This window comes from Hydra vulgaris, chromosome 03, assembly GCF_038396675.1.
Source record: "Hydra vulgaris chromosome 03, alternate assembly HydraT2T_AEP".
In the NCBI taxonomy this organism is placed as follows: Eukaryota; Metazoa; Cnidaria; class Hydrozoa; order Anthoathecata; family Hydridae; genus Hydra; species Hydra vulgaris.
In genome coordinates this window covers 22,558,211-22,574,421 of record NC_088922.1, presented here as the reverse complement: position 1 = coordinate 22,574,421, position 16,211 = coordinate 22,558,211, and positions in this window count along the sequence as shown.

Here is a 16,211-nt window from a genome sequence, read left to right as displayed (position 1 = left end):
GGCCATTTCTAATTCTCTTTTAATATGGACATTAATTTCACCAGCAATCAAATTAATTAGTTCGTTTTTTATGTCAGGACTCAAGTAATTGGTACTGCCTTTGGGTTTCATTAATTGGATCGGATAAAATAATGTTGTAGTTAGAAAGTAATTTTATTATTTGCACCACTTAGTTTTTTTGACATCTTTAAGCTAACATATAATAAAAACATATATTCTGTTAATTTTTGATAATTAATTCCTTATCTATTACTTATTAAAATAATTATTACTTATTAAAATAGAGTTAAAAAGCAAATTCTACTTTAAGCTATCAATTTAGTATTTATATATTAATTTATATTTATATATTAATTTATCAATTAGATACTATCAATTTATTATTGTATCAATTTAGAAATTGTTACAAACCGGTAAGGCTTATAAACATTGTTGAATAATTTTTCCTAACTTTTTTTATTTTGTTTGCAACGCTTTGATTGCTGACAACGTTTTTGAAATATCTCATTAGATAAAAAGTGGAGTGTGAATTTTTCGATTAAGAAAATTACGCGGTATTTCATTGAACACTATGTTTTCCTGCATAGTGGGTTTTTTCCTGCTGGTTGTCTTGCACGGTACTTATGCAGCTTAAATCCATAATTCAGAAATCTGATTGGGGCTGCGGCAGACTTTCTGACTGCGATCGTTGGAGAAACGACAAGATTCTTATAGATTTCCCCAAGGTAATCAAAAGAAAGTACAAAAAAATTTTGCGCCCTAATGTTGCTCCACAGTAGCTACGCCTATCGCCCTAATGTTGCTACGCCTCTGACTATGAGAGCTATTATAAGTTTATTAAGAATTATTGTTTCTTTATAATACTTTGCTCACAACAACATTATATTTCACTATAGCTGTAAGGTTCATAAACTTGTATATAAGTAACGGTAAGTCAACGTTAATATAACGTTGATTTTTGGGTTGTTTTCAACGTTGATCTAACGTTTGATTTCAACGTAGACTTGAGTTTTCATTTTAACAAAAAATCAACCATTTTTTAACCTGAAATTTCAACGTTGTTTTTATACAATGAAAAGAAAAATGAAAATATGAACTTTTGAATTTTATACTATATCAGGCAAGAATTACTTTAATTAAAGTAAAGATAACAGATGAGAAATAGAAATACGAAAGTGATACCGTAGAGGCGTTGAGAGGGGGGGGCGGCGGCTTGTCCCATGCTGAAGGTGTCCAAGAGGCGCCTGATGCCTAAGTAAAATAAAAATAACTTATTTTAGTCGTAAAATTAAAGTACATATATTACTCGTGTTTTTTTTATCATTATTTTTTATACGTCGAAAATTTTTAAAAACGAAACTTAAGATCTTTTATAGCGTCGCTTGAGATTTGCGCATTCATTAGACTAAAGTAAAATAAATGTAAATGTTGATAGTTAATAAGACAAACAAGAAAAAATAGTGAATAGAATTTAGAAAATAATAGCAATAATTTTTCTACTATTCATTATTATCGATATATTCATTTTTTTTTAAGTTTAGGATTTATTTATGGAACTCTATTGAAGTATTGATTTATGGCCTTTTGATTATTGATTGAGATTATTACTTGATGTCATTTTTCAAAGAATAGTTTAAGTAATGACATAATTTTCAATTAAATACCGCTTAAGCATCATAATTTAAAGTTAACCAATCACATTCTCCTTTTTTGAAAAAATTATCCAATGACATTGTTTTAAAACGTCATAAGCAAAGAAAGCTTTGCAAAAAATATAAAAACTTATTTGAAAAAACAAAAAAACATTCTAAAAAAATTTATTATGCAAAGTTGCTACAAAAAACCAACGGCGACACTAAAAAAACGTGGAATATAATTAAACAAGTAATTGGTAAAAATAAATGTGTAACAAATAATCTCCCCCAAAAGCTTTTAATTGACGGGGAAATGACTTACGATAAAAAAAAAATAGCTGAAAAACGTAACTCATTTTTTCTTGAAGTAGGGCCAAACTTGGCGAGTAAAATTCCACCAAGTACCATAGAGTTTGAATCTTATATCAAACCGTGTAATACTATTATGGAAGAATCTAATTTAAATCTAAGCGAGTTAAGAAATGCTTTTAATAGTCTTAAAAGTAATAAAAGTGCCGGCATTCACAAAGTTAGTGTAAATGTTGTTAAATCAGTTTACGATATCATTGAACCGTCATTATTTCATATTTTTAACCTTTCATTAAAACTAGATGTTGTGCCAAAAAAACTTAAAGTTGCCGTAATCACTCCAATTTTTAAATCTGGTGACGAAACTAATATTTCCAACTACATACCAATTTCCGTCTTACCTTGCTTCTCAAAATTATTGGAAAGAATTATGTATAACAGACATTATAACTATTTGATGTCAAACAGTTTGCTGTACAGTAAACAATTTGGGTTTAAAAAAGATAATTCAACTAACCAAGCGGTAATTGAACTGATTAATCATGTAACAAATGCATTCAATAATGACTATTTTACCTTAGGAGTTTTTATTGATCTGTCAAAAGCCTTTGACACTGTTAACCATAAGATACTTATAAAAAAACTGGAACTCTATGGAGTAAGAAATAAAAACTTACTTTGGTTTGAAGATTATCTAGCAAACAGGTCACAATGTATTATTTATAAAAAAACTGAAAAAGAAAAACACATAACTTGTGGTGTGCTCCAAGGTTCAATCTTAGGACCATTATTATTTTTATTGTATATAAATGATTTGTACTTAGCATCAAATCTTTTAAATGTTATATTGTTTGCAGACGACTGCAATCTTTTTTATTCCGACAAAAACATAAAAGTTCTCTTTAATATATTTAATAAAGAACTATTAAAAATAAACGAGTGGTTTACAAGTAATAGGCTTTCGTTAAATGTAGAAAAAACTAAATTTATCTTATTCTCCAAACCTAGTAAAGGTGATGATGTTCCTCTAAAATTACCTAATCTTATAATCAATAAAACATTTATTAAAAGGGAACCAATCGTTAATTTTTTAGGAGTAATACTAGATGAAAATTTGTCATGAAAACCACATATAAAATACATAGAAAATAAAATCTCAATAAATATTTCCATATTATATAAAACTAAACCATATCTTAACACTGCTTCCTTAAAAAAAATATACTTTTCATTTATTCATAGTTTTATCTCGTACTGTAATATTGTATGGGGTAGTACTAATTATAGTAAATTAAAAAAACTTTATAGTAAGCAAAAACACGCATGCAGGATTGTATTTGGTGCACACAGAACTTTTCATTGCGAACCTCTTTTAAGGAAGCTTGGTGCCCTAAGTATCTATAAACTTAATATACACCAGGTTCTTCAATTCATGTTTAAAATAAAACGTGGGCTTTCTCCTATTGTGTTTCAGTCTTACTTTAGTGAAATCTCGCACAAGTATCCTACTAATTTTTCAATTAACAACTTCATTGTACCAAAAACTAATTTAAAACTAGGTTCTTACCAAATTCAATATCGTGGACCGTTTCTGTGGAAACATTTTTTAAAATTTATTACAAAAAAAAATAATATTCAAAACATCTCTTTGGAACAATTCAGGAAAGAATCTAAGAGTCTCTTATTGCAAAATGACCTTGATTTAAAATATCTCTTTTAAAATAAATAATATAAATTATCTAAAAAATAGTTATTGACACTACTTCTCTTTTGTTGCTGTTTTATTTATATTTAACTTTTGTTAATTTTTGATATATTGCATTATATTTCAACACTTATATTTATATTGTAACTAACGTGTAAAATGCTTATTATGTACTTTGCTACTTTTCTTTTTTTATATATAAGCTGACGATTTTTTTTCAATGTAAATGGGGCTCGATCGATATATTAAAAAAAAAATAAATAAATAAAATAAAATAAAAGCTAAAAGTTTAGTAAAATTTATAAACAAAATTTCAAGTTAGTTTACCGCACTGTTGTAAAAAATGACCAAAAACTACTTTGAGCTGACCCGAGAAAACCGCTTTGACAGAGTGAAACTACAATGTTTCCTGACTCCAAAAATGTAAAATTTGAAATCTAACTATTTCGTCCAAGAAAATAATTTTGATTTTTAGTTTTTAGTACTTTGCACAATAGGGCAAAATGACAGCTTTTCAAATTTTGCATTTTTACAGCATTCAAAAACTCTCCAAAATTAGCATTTATTACTCTAAAACATAACAGTCTATATAGCAAGTATAATTTGTATTTATTTTAACTCAGAAGATAAAATTTTACCTACAATTTTATGGTTGAACTATATTATAAACATTTTGTTGCATCAAAATTGTAAATAAGCTAAAAATTCCTGGAATAGGCAATGAACATGTTTATTTTAAGTTTGCATCAAAATTGTAAACAAGCCGAAAATTCCGGGAATAGGCAGTGAACATGTTTGTTTTAAGTTTTGCATCAAAATTGTAAACAAGCTAAAAATTCAGGGAATTGGCAGTGAACATGTTTATTTTAAGTGCTTCAGTTGTGTGAGAAAAATTTCAAAATGCCAAATTTTTCAAAAACTCATGAAGATTGTCGGAAATCTGTCTGTGTCTTGTGTCTGAAGAAGTGCTCTCGAGAGTTGACACAGTTCCTTGTTGAAAAGATCCTCAAGCATTACCATACAGGTCTTGATTTGACTGATACCAGAGTGCCAAGAGGCATTTGTGACTCATGTCGAACAATTCTTCGGAGAAAAGATGAAGGAAAAGATGTTAACCTGCCACCTTTGTTTCCTTTCTTATCTATAAAAGTTAGACCACCAACAAGAGATCAAGGTTGCAACTGTCTTATTTGTCAAGTTGGACATTTGAAGTTGAATGAGAAGAGCCCAGTGGACTATTCTAAACCTGTGGAAGATTGTACCCCTCAAAGATGTGGTGATTGTTTGAGTCTGTTGGAAGAGGTCTGCCACATCAGTGCACTCCATTCAATTTTAGAGAGAATCTCAAGCAGCTAGCTACAGCTGATCCACTCGCTGCAGAGCAAATAGCTACTCAAGTCATCTCTACTAAACCTTCCACACCTGGTGGTACTGTCAAAATATTGCATCCTAAAGGCTGCCCACCACTTAGAGTTAAAACAGGTGATACTTTTATATATACATATAAAGATGGCAGGTTCAGAGGGAATACCTTTAATTTTAAAGCTTAAAATTACAAAAAGTGTTAATATAATTTCATTTTTAGGAAACTCAAGTGCAAGAGCTCTTTTTCCTGAACCCAGCATCAAAACTGAAGATCTTGTACAAGTTCAGCTAAACACAGGACTGTCCAACCTTGGCATGAAGAAATTGGCATCAACCATCAACAGAGTCAGTGACACCAAGGTTGTGGAGACTAGTTTTCTTGCTAAGTTTGAAGCCATTGGCAAACAGTTGTCTGAATTTTTTACTCAAACCAGCATCCAAGTTTTATCAGAGAGTAACTCCACTGACTTTGTGGTTGGGCATTGCAAGGATCTTGCCGAGCTTTTAAATGAAGTCCTGCTTTCTCGAAGAGTTTTCCAGAATCATATTGTCAAGTTGGGAATTGATGGAGGTGGAGGATTTCTGAAAGTTTCTCTTGGCATCATGGAGTTGGATTCTCACTGTGATTCAAGGTCACCACCACGGAAAAAACTTTTAACTCAGAGGACTGCCAAAGACAGTAGTGTAAAGCGTCAAATGCTTGTGGCTTTATCAGAAGGACTACCAGAAAACTTTGAAAAATTGAGGCAGATCTTGTCTTTAATCAAGTTAGACAAAGTCAACTTTGTTGTCTCGTGCGACATTAAACTTGCCAACATCCTTTGTGGCCTTCAGAGCCATGCAAGTACTCACCCTTGCTCTTGGTGCAACACAGAATCAAAGCATCTTTCTCAATCAGGATCTTTGAGGACACTAGGCTCACTTGTTGCCTGTTATCAAGAGTCTGACAAGTCTGGTGGTGATATCAAAAAGGCAAGATCTTTTGGCAATGTAGTGCATGAGCCTTTGCTATCTGGTTCTGAAAACAAACTCATCTTGGAGCTCATACCACCAATGGAACTCCATCTTCTCCTTGGTGTGGTCAATCACATGTACAAAGCCATGACAGAAGTTTGGCCCAATGTTGTCAAGTGGCCCTCAGCTCTCCACACTCAACAAGAACCATACCATGGTGGGCAGTTTGCAGGGAATGCCTGTCACAAGCTTCTTAGCAATCTTGACCTCCTTCAAAGAATTGCAGAGACTGAGTCTGCTTTTCAAGTCTTTGGAATCATTGATGCCCTTCGAAAGTTTAAGCCTGTGGTGACAGCATGTTTTGGTATGGTTCTGGAGGATGACTTTTCTGAAAAAATTGATCGCTTCAGAGACTCATATTTGGCAATCATGAACATCAGTGTGACTCCAAAAGTTCATGCTGTTTTCTTTCATGTGAAGCAATTCATTGAGATCAAAAGGGCTCCCTTGGGGATCTTTAGTGAGCAGGCAACAGAATCAATGCATCATAATTTCAGCTCACATTGGCAGAGATACAAAAGAGACCGCAATCATCCTGAGTATGCAAAGAGGCTTCTCTCATGTGTTGTGGACTACAACAGCAAGCATTTGTGAAGAATCAAATATTGAGAAGAATTTATTTTATGTACCATTTGCTCTTTATGTGTTTAGAATCAAGAGGTTGTTTTTGTGTTTTGGCTTAGAATAACTAAAAGAATTATTTAAGAAAGTGTTTATTATTTCCATCTTGTTAATGAAAAACTATATCAGTTGTGTCAGAATAAACTATTATTCAAGTGAATTTTAGACAGTTATGTTTTGGAGTAATAAATGCTAATTTTGAAGAGTTTTTGAATGCTGTAAAAATGCAAAATTTGAAAAGCTGTCATTTCGCCCTATTGTGCAAAGTACTAAAAACTAAAAATCAAAATTATTTTCTCGGACGAAATAGTTAGATTTCAAATTTTACATTTTTGGAGTCAGGAAACATTGTAGTTTCACCCTGTCAAAGCGGTTTTCTCGGGTCAGCTCAAAGTAGTTTTTGGTCATTTTTTACAACAGTGACCGTTGTTTTTTAATGTTGTGTTTTTCGAGCAAGTAATAATAACTTTCTATATTAGAATTTAACTAATAAATATCTTATTTGTATAAGAGTTGATAAGAATTGGTAGTACTTTGCTAGTCTATTACCTACTTGCTCATTTAATTTGCAACGTTTTGGCAAAAGTGAATCTAGATTTACAATCTGGAGTGAGACATACTTTTATTTTGTTCTCACTCCAGCTGTATGGCTCTTTGCTTCACAAGCTCTCGGATAGATGGTTAGCCCGCATTTTAGCTCTAGAACTTTAGTAATAAGACCAAAAGAAATAATTGCTGCTCTAGAACGAGCCGTTAATCACTTGACCTAACTCTAGACATGTTGAATCAAGCGAAATCGCTGGTCAAATATTTTAAGTCGTTTTAATTAGTAGTTTTTCTCTACCTTTTGGTATAAAACGTTGCTGAATATCGATGATGTTCGTCTCTGTCTCCAGTCGGAGTCAATCACCATTGAAAAAAAGTCATCTTCATTCAACAACTTCTATATGTCATTCGCTAGTCGTGGAATAATATTTTGGCTCAAGCAAAGCTAGAGGCTGGAATTCCTTGCAAAACTTACAAGAAGAGTAAAAAGATTTTTCAAAGTTGTGAAATAGGTTGCTTCTCAGTATTTTTTTATCTGGCTTCTATCTGAAGACCCTTCTTCACAAGATAACAAAGCTCGCCAACTTGCAAAATTCTATTTAAACGATATGAAAGAAGACAAACTTGCTGAAAAATTTTGCAACTTTGACCGGGTAAAAACATCCTTGTTCAGTAATGGCAACTCTTTCAATTTTTTTTTAACTAAATATATTCTAATGTCAAGTAAACACAGATTGGTTCAGAATTGGTCAATATTTAGTCGAAGTTGGTCGAAAAATGGATAAAACGTTTAGTGACCTATTATTGACTAAAAATCGATGCTTGATTTGAAATGTATATTTTAAACTTTTTTATATATACGTTTACTAAACGTCGATCTAAAGTTTAGAATATCGACTTACATTAGTCAATATTGTAAACCTTTAATCAACTTTAATTAAACGTAAACATTTATAGATTTAAAATCTACGCTTTAAATCTTTTAATTTATACATTTATTTAACGTCGATCAAACGTTTACAATATTGACTCATATAAGTTGTTATTCTAAACGTTTGATCGACATTTAATAAATGTTTAATATATTACAATATAGCAATATAGAAGACTCACATAACAGCTTAAGTCACGCGATTTTGTTAGGCATAATTAAAACGAAATAAAAAACTCTTTGAAAAATTATTTTATATTGGCTAAATAATTTAATTAGACTTAAATGCGTTTTCAAGATTCACTTCCTTACAACAACTGAAAGCAAAACGACTGATAAATAAATAATAAACGAGTGTCGGGTGCGCCATTTTAATTCATGGAAGTTAAAAAGCTCTTATCGCGACAATCTACCTTCCTAAATGCCAACAAATCAATGAATGTTTTAGAAATTATTGATGACGACATTGACTCAGTTAAAAATATAAGTTGCTGGTCTCTCATTATGAAAGTCCTGCTGCATGAACTTTTTTCGTAAGTTTTAAAAACAGTTTAAATTCATTTTGTAAACGCTATTATGATTGTGTAACAGTAGGTATTCATCTTTGCAATAATCAAGACGTTAAATAACTAAACATTTATTTTTTTATTTTAGATGCATATTAGCTGAATTTAGTTACATTTGCTAAAGAAATTTGGTGGAACAGAGCTGGTAAAAACCGCTCCATATATTATGTTGCAACGTTACTAATTTTTTAATGTCAAAAACAACCATGGATGGTACAGGGATTTCGTAAACTTCTTTTCAGAAAATCCTCTATATGTAAAGTTGTTCTGCGTACTTCCAATTTTGATATATAAATTTATATTTAAAATAATAACTATTTTACCCAAGTTTTTTTGCGGTTACAAATCAGGTTACGATCAGGATACGAATGTAGAAGAGGATGCTGCACAAACAGGTGCATGATAAACAAGCGGTTGACGGTATTCTAGGAAGATTTTTGATAATGCATAAACCAGAGAAAACAGTGATCCAAAATATTTGTATATGAGTTTATTAATTTTATTAGTAATCTTTGACTTAATCTTAATGTAAACTTTTATTTTCTGCTGAGATTAAATTTAAAAAATATTTGATAGAAATTGTTACTATAAAAATTCCATTGCAAAAAGTTTGATTATTTAATTTTTTTTTAATTATCGAAACGTAAACAAGTATAGTGCACAAACATTTTTTCTCTAAATCCCCACTATATGAAAACGTTTTATATAAGTTTATAACTTTATATGTAATTTATAAAATAAAAGTATAGTATAAGTAGTATAGTATAAAAGTTTATAAACATATTAAAATAGTTATAAAAAATATAAAAAAAAGACCAGGTCTTTTATAACTATATTTTATTTATAAATTTCATTACTTTTATAACTATATCTTATTTATAAATTTCATTACTTTTATAACTATATCTTATTTATAAATTTCAAGACTCATATAGCTCTTATTACTTATATAAAGTTAAAAAGTTATAAAGTAATTTTAATTTATACTAGTTTCAAAACTTAAATAAATTGAAATTACATTAACTAAATCAAAGAAACTATTAGACAAGATCTAAAAGTTTAATATAAATTTACTTAGACTAAACCAAAACGCTTTATATACCTTAATTAGACTCGATTCAAACGTAAATTAGACAAAATCTAAACGCTTTTTATACGTATAATAATCCTGTAATAGACGTCTAAAATACGTTTGAATATAAACGTTTTTTGGACGTTTGTTTTAAACTTTAACCTGGATTTCATTCTAAACGAATAATCGACCATATCTAAACGTTTTGTCGAAACGTTGTTTTGACGTTTAATAGAGTTTGTGTGTTTACTGGGTGGCCTACAACCATTTTCAGCGTCAATTTTACTTTTAGGCATCTTCCATGCAATGCCAGTATCCGTTGCAAAAGGTGAATAATCTTTTAGTAAACTAAGATTATAAAAACCACTTCAGATCCACCACGGCGACTTTTGTTCTGAAAATAGCTTGAAAATTTTATTTAAATTAGGAATTATGTCGGATAAAGTTAGCTGTTCAAAAAATCGACGAAATCAAGTTAAAGTAACTATGTAGCTAGTGAGAACTTTGCTTGAGTGCATAAACACCAATCATCAAGAATTAATTTGAAAATACACAGACAGACATAGTAAATTTTTTTCTTGTAAAACAAGTAAACGTTTAATTGAAAAAATAAACTTTTTTCATTTTTAGATTAAAAGGTCATTTTTTCTGCAATAAACTATAAAATAACAATTTTTTTTTTTAAATAATTGTTATTTTTGAAATTTTTATAAAATTTTGCTTCTTTTGAGACCCAACATGACATACTTTTGAAAAACTTTTTTTTACATAATATTAGGGACCCATTAAAATTTTAAAGGTCTTGAGGAACCTCAAGATAATTTCCTTGAGCATTGATATTTTTCCAAAGTATTTCTGAAATGAATAGACAACTTTTGCACACCCAGGCTAAACGAATTGTAAAAAAAACTAAAATTCACTCCACCCTATTGAATACTCCCTTGAGAAAAAATTCCAATTATTAATTAGTACACACATTTTTAAGTGTTGAATTATCAGCGTTTAAGTGTCACTTAAAGATAAACAAATTTTTGTAAAAACATTAGCTGCAATTTTGCTATGTAAAAATAACGTATTACTAATTTATTGTGAATAATAATTAACTCTACTGTGATGAGTTTTACTTTAGAGAGTATGTACTTTGTATTTTATTGTGAATAATAATTAACTCTACTGTGATGAGTTTTACTTTAGAGAGTATGTACTTTGTATTTTATTGTGAATAATAATTAACTCTACTGTGATGAGTTTTACTTTAGAGAGTATGTACTTTGTATTTTATTGTGAATAATAATTAACTCTACTGTGATAAGTTTTACTTTAGAGAGTATGTACTTTGTATTTTATTGTGAATAATAATTAACTCTACTGTGATGAGTTTTACTTTAGAGAGTATGTACTTTGTATTTTATTGTGAATAATAATTAACTCTACTGTGATGAGTTTTACTTTAGAGAGTATGTACTTTGTATTTTATTGAAAATTTAATTCAAATAATAGGCATAAGTGATATTGTGTAGATCTAAAAAAAACAATGTACAAAATACAATTTCTTTTTTGTTTTTTTATTTTCAAAACTTGTAACTAATTTTATCCACATACATCCAGGCTAATTTTTTTATATAGTATAACCACAATAATAAGGTCTCTAAATCTAAAAAATTTGGCGGCCCGCGTCTGCCCGTTTCATTTTTGTTTAATGTTTTTAAGAAGCGATGAGACTCTAGCTTATTATGTAGGTACCAGTCACTCTTATAAACAAACAAGAAAGTGATCACTGAAAGCAGCACATGAAGTATATCCATCTTACTATAATTTATGTAAATTTAAAAGGTTGTGTAACCCTCCAGAAAAATTTATTTATGTCTCAGAAACACGAGCCGAAATTAAACTTTAAGCCATATTAAATAAAACAAGTAAACGTTTAATTGAAAAAATAAACTTTTTTCATTTTTAGATTAAAAGGTCATTTTTTCTGCAATAAACTATAAAATAACAATTTTTTTTTTTAATAATTGTTATTTTTGAAATTTTTAGTCAATTTTCCAAAAATGCATCCTCTAATTTGTCGTTTACATTAATAAGCATATGGGGATGTGACGGAAATTCTGGCCACAGTACTAGACCATCCAATTTGAGTATTCGAATACTTGATATTCGAATATATTTGCGTGTTTTTTTACTATTTGATATTCGAATATTTTCTCCAATATTCGAATAATTTCAAAAATGTAAAGACAGAGTAAGCTTTTAAAAAAGTACTGTTAATTTCTCTTTTTGCAAACGAAAAAAATATTTCTCTTTTTGCAAACGGAAAAAAATTCTTAGAATTTTTATATAACCTTGAAGTGGAAAACTTAAATTGCATTTTTGTATGGTTTTTATTTTGTGTGACATTATTTTTGTTTGCTTTTAGAAAACAGTCGTTTATTTAGATTGCTTAAAAATATAAATACATATTTGTTCCATAAAAAAAAAAAATCCTAATAGTAATCTTAATAATAATAATTTTTAATATTTTGTGAATAAATAAATATAATATACAATTAAATAAATATAATATACAATTTGTGGTTGCATAATTTGAAGTGGTAAGTTAAAATTTTTTTAGATTTTCTTAGATAATTCATCTCTGGATTTTTTAGCCATGTCAAAAAAATCCAAGGTATGGGAGTTTTTTAAGAAAGACGAAAAAAATATTGGTGAAGCCAAATGTGGTAGGTGCAACACGACCATAGGATGGAGAAGTTCAACTACTGCTATGATTAATCATTTGAAGCTACGACACAACATATTGATATCTAAATCGGTATCAAATGACAATGATGGAGAAAATAATATTCCTAAGAAAAAACAAAATACTGAAATAAGTAGTATTTGGCCATTTGTAAAAAAAGAATCTTTAAATGAAATATTGTCAAAAGTCGCAGCTTTTGATGGAATGGCTATCACAGCAATGAGTAAATCCCAAGCTATAGCTGGTTACGTGCAACAAAAAGGTTATAAAATGCCGAAAAGTCCGACAACTATTTCAAAATGCATCAATAGCTTTTATAAAGAAAAATGTGTTGAGCTGCGGGAAAAATTTGAAAAATTAAAAACAGCAAATCGTAAATTTGCTATTACAGTGGATAAACGGACAAATTGAACTATTTTACGTTATGTAAACGTAACAGCTCATGTGATTGGAATAGACTCAAATACAATTGAATGCTATGTTCTGGGTTTAACAGAAATAATTAAGCAGGCAAATGCAGAAACAATTAAACATTTGGTTGAAGCTAAGTTAGCAGACTTTGGGATTTTCTTAAAAAATGATGTTATTGCATTTACTAACGATGCAGCAGCCGTAATGAAAAAATATGGCAATATATTAGGTGCTTTAAATCAACTTTGCCATAATCACGCGCTTCATTTAGCCGTGATGGATTGTTTTTATATACCAAAAAATTCTATTCGCAATGAAGTGTTTGACGATACCGAAGATTTCGTTGATGAAGATGTAGAAGAAGATTCCACAGAAGATCAGTGCTCTGATTACAATTTGGTGTTTATTGAGGAAGATGAATATGATATGACGTTAGATTTTGATCAAATTATTAACAGGTTAAAAGGTGTTATAAGAATGTTTAAAAAATCGGCTACAAAGCATTCTATTTTGCAACAAAATATAGCTCAAAAAATGGGGAAAAAACTCAAGTTTTTTTTTTTATTTACACTTTTGCCGATAAAAAAAAATTTACAGTCGTAACTTATAAAAAAATAATTACATGACCGGGGCTAGAAGAAGACAAATTTAGTCTTATCATTAAGCCCCAAAAAATGCGTCATTACTAGACAAAATATAGTTTGACAATAAAATATAGTTTCAATGTATATATCTCTGATATATATTATAAAAGAAAATTTAAATATATCGCATATCGTTTAAAATTTATAGTTTTTCAAAAAATAAGATATAACAATTTCTTTGTAAATGTTAAAATTAGACATAAAAACACGATGGAATTCTTTGAGTGTAATGATTCGACGATTTTTAATTCTATCAGAATGTGTTAACAAATCCTTAGTCGAATTGAATATTGATCCAATTCCAAAAAATGATAATTTTGCGCTACAAAACTTTGTTGATGTTCTGGCACCAGTTGAAACTGCTATTACTGAATTAGGTAAAAATGATGCAAATCTCATAACTGCTGAAGGAGTTTACAAATTTTTGTTTGAAAAGTTGCAACCAATGCAAACTAATATAGCAAAAAAACTGATACATGCGATCAAAATAAGGGTGGATGAAGGAAGAGATCCAGTTTTAATGACATTGATCATTTATCTGCAGAGTGGAAATATACCAAGTTCTAACGCTCATTTTAAATATTCATCAAAAAATGCAGCAATATTATTCGCTGTTAAAGTTATGGAACAAATATATCCACAAATGTTTGAAGAAGAGCAAATTAATAATGATTCTACCTCATCTGATGCAGATGATTTAATAGAATTAACATCACCAGTTGCAGTCGGATTGCAAAAAGAACTCCAAAATGCAATAAGTTCTATTACAGAACCAAAAAACTGTCATGTTAGCAATCGCAGCGAAATTGATAAATATATTGAATTGAAGAAAAAATTTCGTCAATTGGATTCTTTTAAAAAACGGTCGACAACGCTGGACGTTTTATATAACGCTTTAATAACAATACGCCCTACCTCAACAGCTTCTGAAAGAGTATTCTCAACAGCAGGTGCAATTAAAACGAAAAGAAGAACAAGTCTAAATTTCGAAACATTCAATTCTCTTTTATTTTTAAAATATATGTTTTTAGAAAAAAAATAATACATATATAAAATAATAAAATCGTTCAAAATAAAATATAAAACACTTTTTTAATTAGATTGTTATTATTTTTTATTTTTTTAATGTCTTTTGACTTTTTGATACTTTATTCGAGTATTCGATTACTCGAATATTTTCAGATTTTTCTATTTGATATTCAAATAGTTGAAAAGCTCGAATAGTTGGATGGTCTACACAGTACCTATAAGCAAAGATTTGAGAACTCCGATACTAATGATGAGCTTCTGTTTGTGTTTGCGTTTGCCCCATTGAAATTGAGTGATGACTGTAATATTTTTATTTGGCAAAATCTTCGGTCATGGTCAATACTTTATCGCCGACCAAATAAGTTTATATTTTCAAAAGAAACACAAGAATTTATTGTAATAAAAACGAACAAAGTTTTGAAAAAAATATCTGAGCTTCTTTCAACATTGTGTACTTTTGGTGAATTTAAATTTATTGTGAAACACAATCTGTTACTTACGATGACAGATGGAAAAGCATGCAATGCTTTAACCGATACGCGCTCTACACAAAAATGTTATATATGTGGTCCGACTCCAAAAATGATGAATGGTGAATTAATAGGTATGGTTGATAAAGAATAAAATTTCAACTTTGGTTTGTCTACCTTGCATGCTTGGATACGTACTTTTGAATGCTTGCTACACATTAGCTACCATTTTGACATAAAAAAGTGGAAAGTTAGAAGCAGTGAGGATAAGTGTCGTATCAGACAACGTTCTGAAGAGATTAGACAACAGTTTAAAAAACAAATGGAACTTATTGTGGACACACCGAATCCTTGTTATGGCAATACAAATGAGGGCAACATAGCCCGCAAGTTTCTTCTAAATCCAGATAATAGCGGAGAGGTTACAGGATTAGACGTAAAATCAATTTAAAAAATTTAGTGTTTTATTAAGAACGCTATCTTGTCAAACTTGACACTTTGATTTTGTCAAATTTGAAAGACTTAGTTTCTGAAATTAGAGTTTTGTATTTATATTTATATTCGTGGTATTATATGCCTGTTGCAGTGCACAAAATTTTAATGCATAGTACGGAAGTTATAAGGTTGTGTAATTCCAACTAACCAGCTCTTGAAAGAATCATAATAAATAAATCGAAATAAAGATAAAGGAGACGAAATAAGCATTTGCTGAATATGCTCTTAGTAACATCTGACCTTGTTATCAATTCGCTTAGAGAACCGCCTGCAAAAAGAAAAAAAAATTGCCAGTAGAGGTTTTGAATTTGATTGTTCTGACTCCAAGAATTGAAAATTGTAATTTGTCCAAAGAATCATTTAATGCTTCAAATGATGAGTCTCAAGTGATGTGTGTTCGGAGGATACAAATGACGAGTTTTCTGAGAACTAAAAATAGAATTTATTATATGATATTATATATCCTTGCTTCTTAAATATGTTTTTTTATTTTGTACTTCATTTTTACATTATAAGAGTGATTGCTGCAATGAGGGAGGATGGGGATGGGGGTGTAGCTGAAAGGTTTGCCCCTATCCTAAGTTATTAAACCTAAGGTATTTATTTAATAAAACAATAAAATATTATTTATTTGAACCTTTTATAACTAGAACAATTAAAAT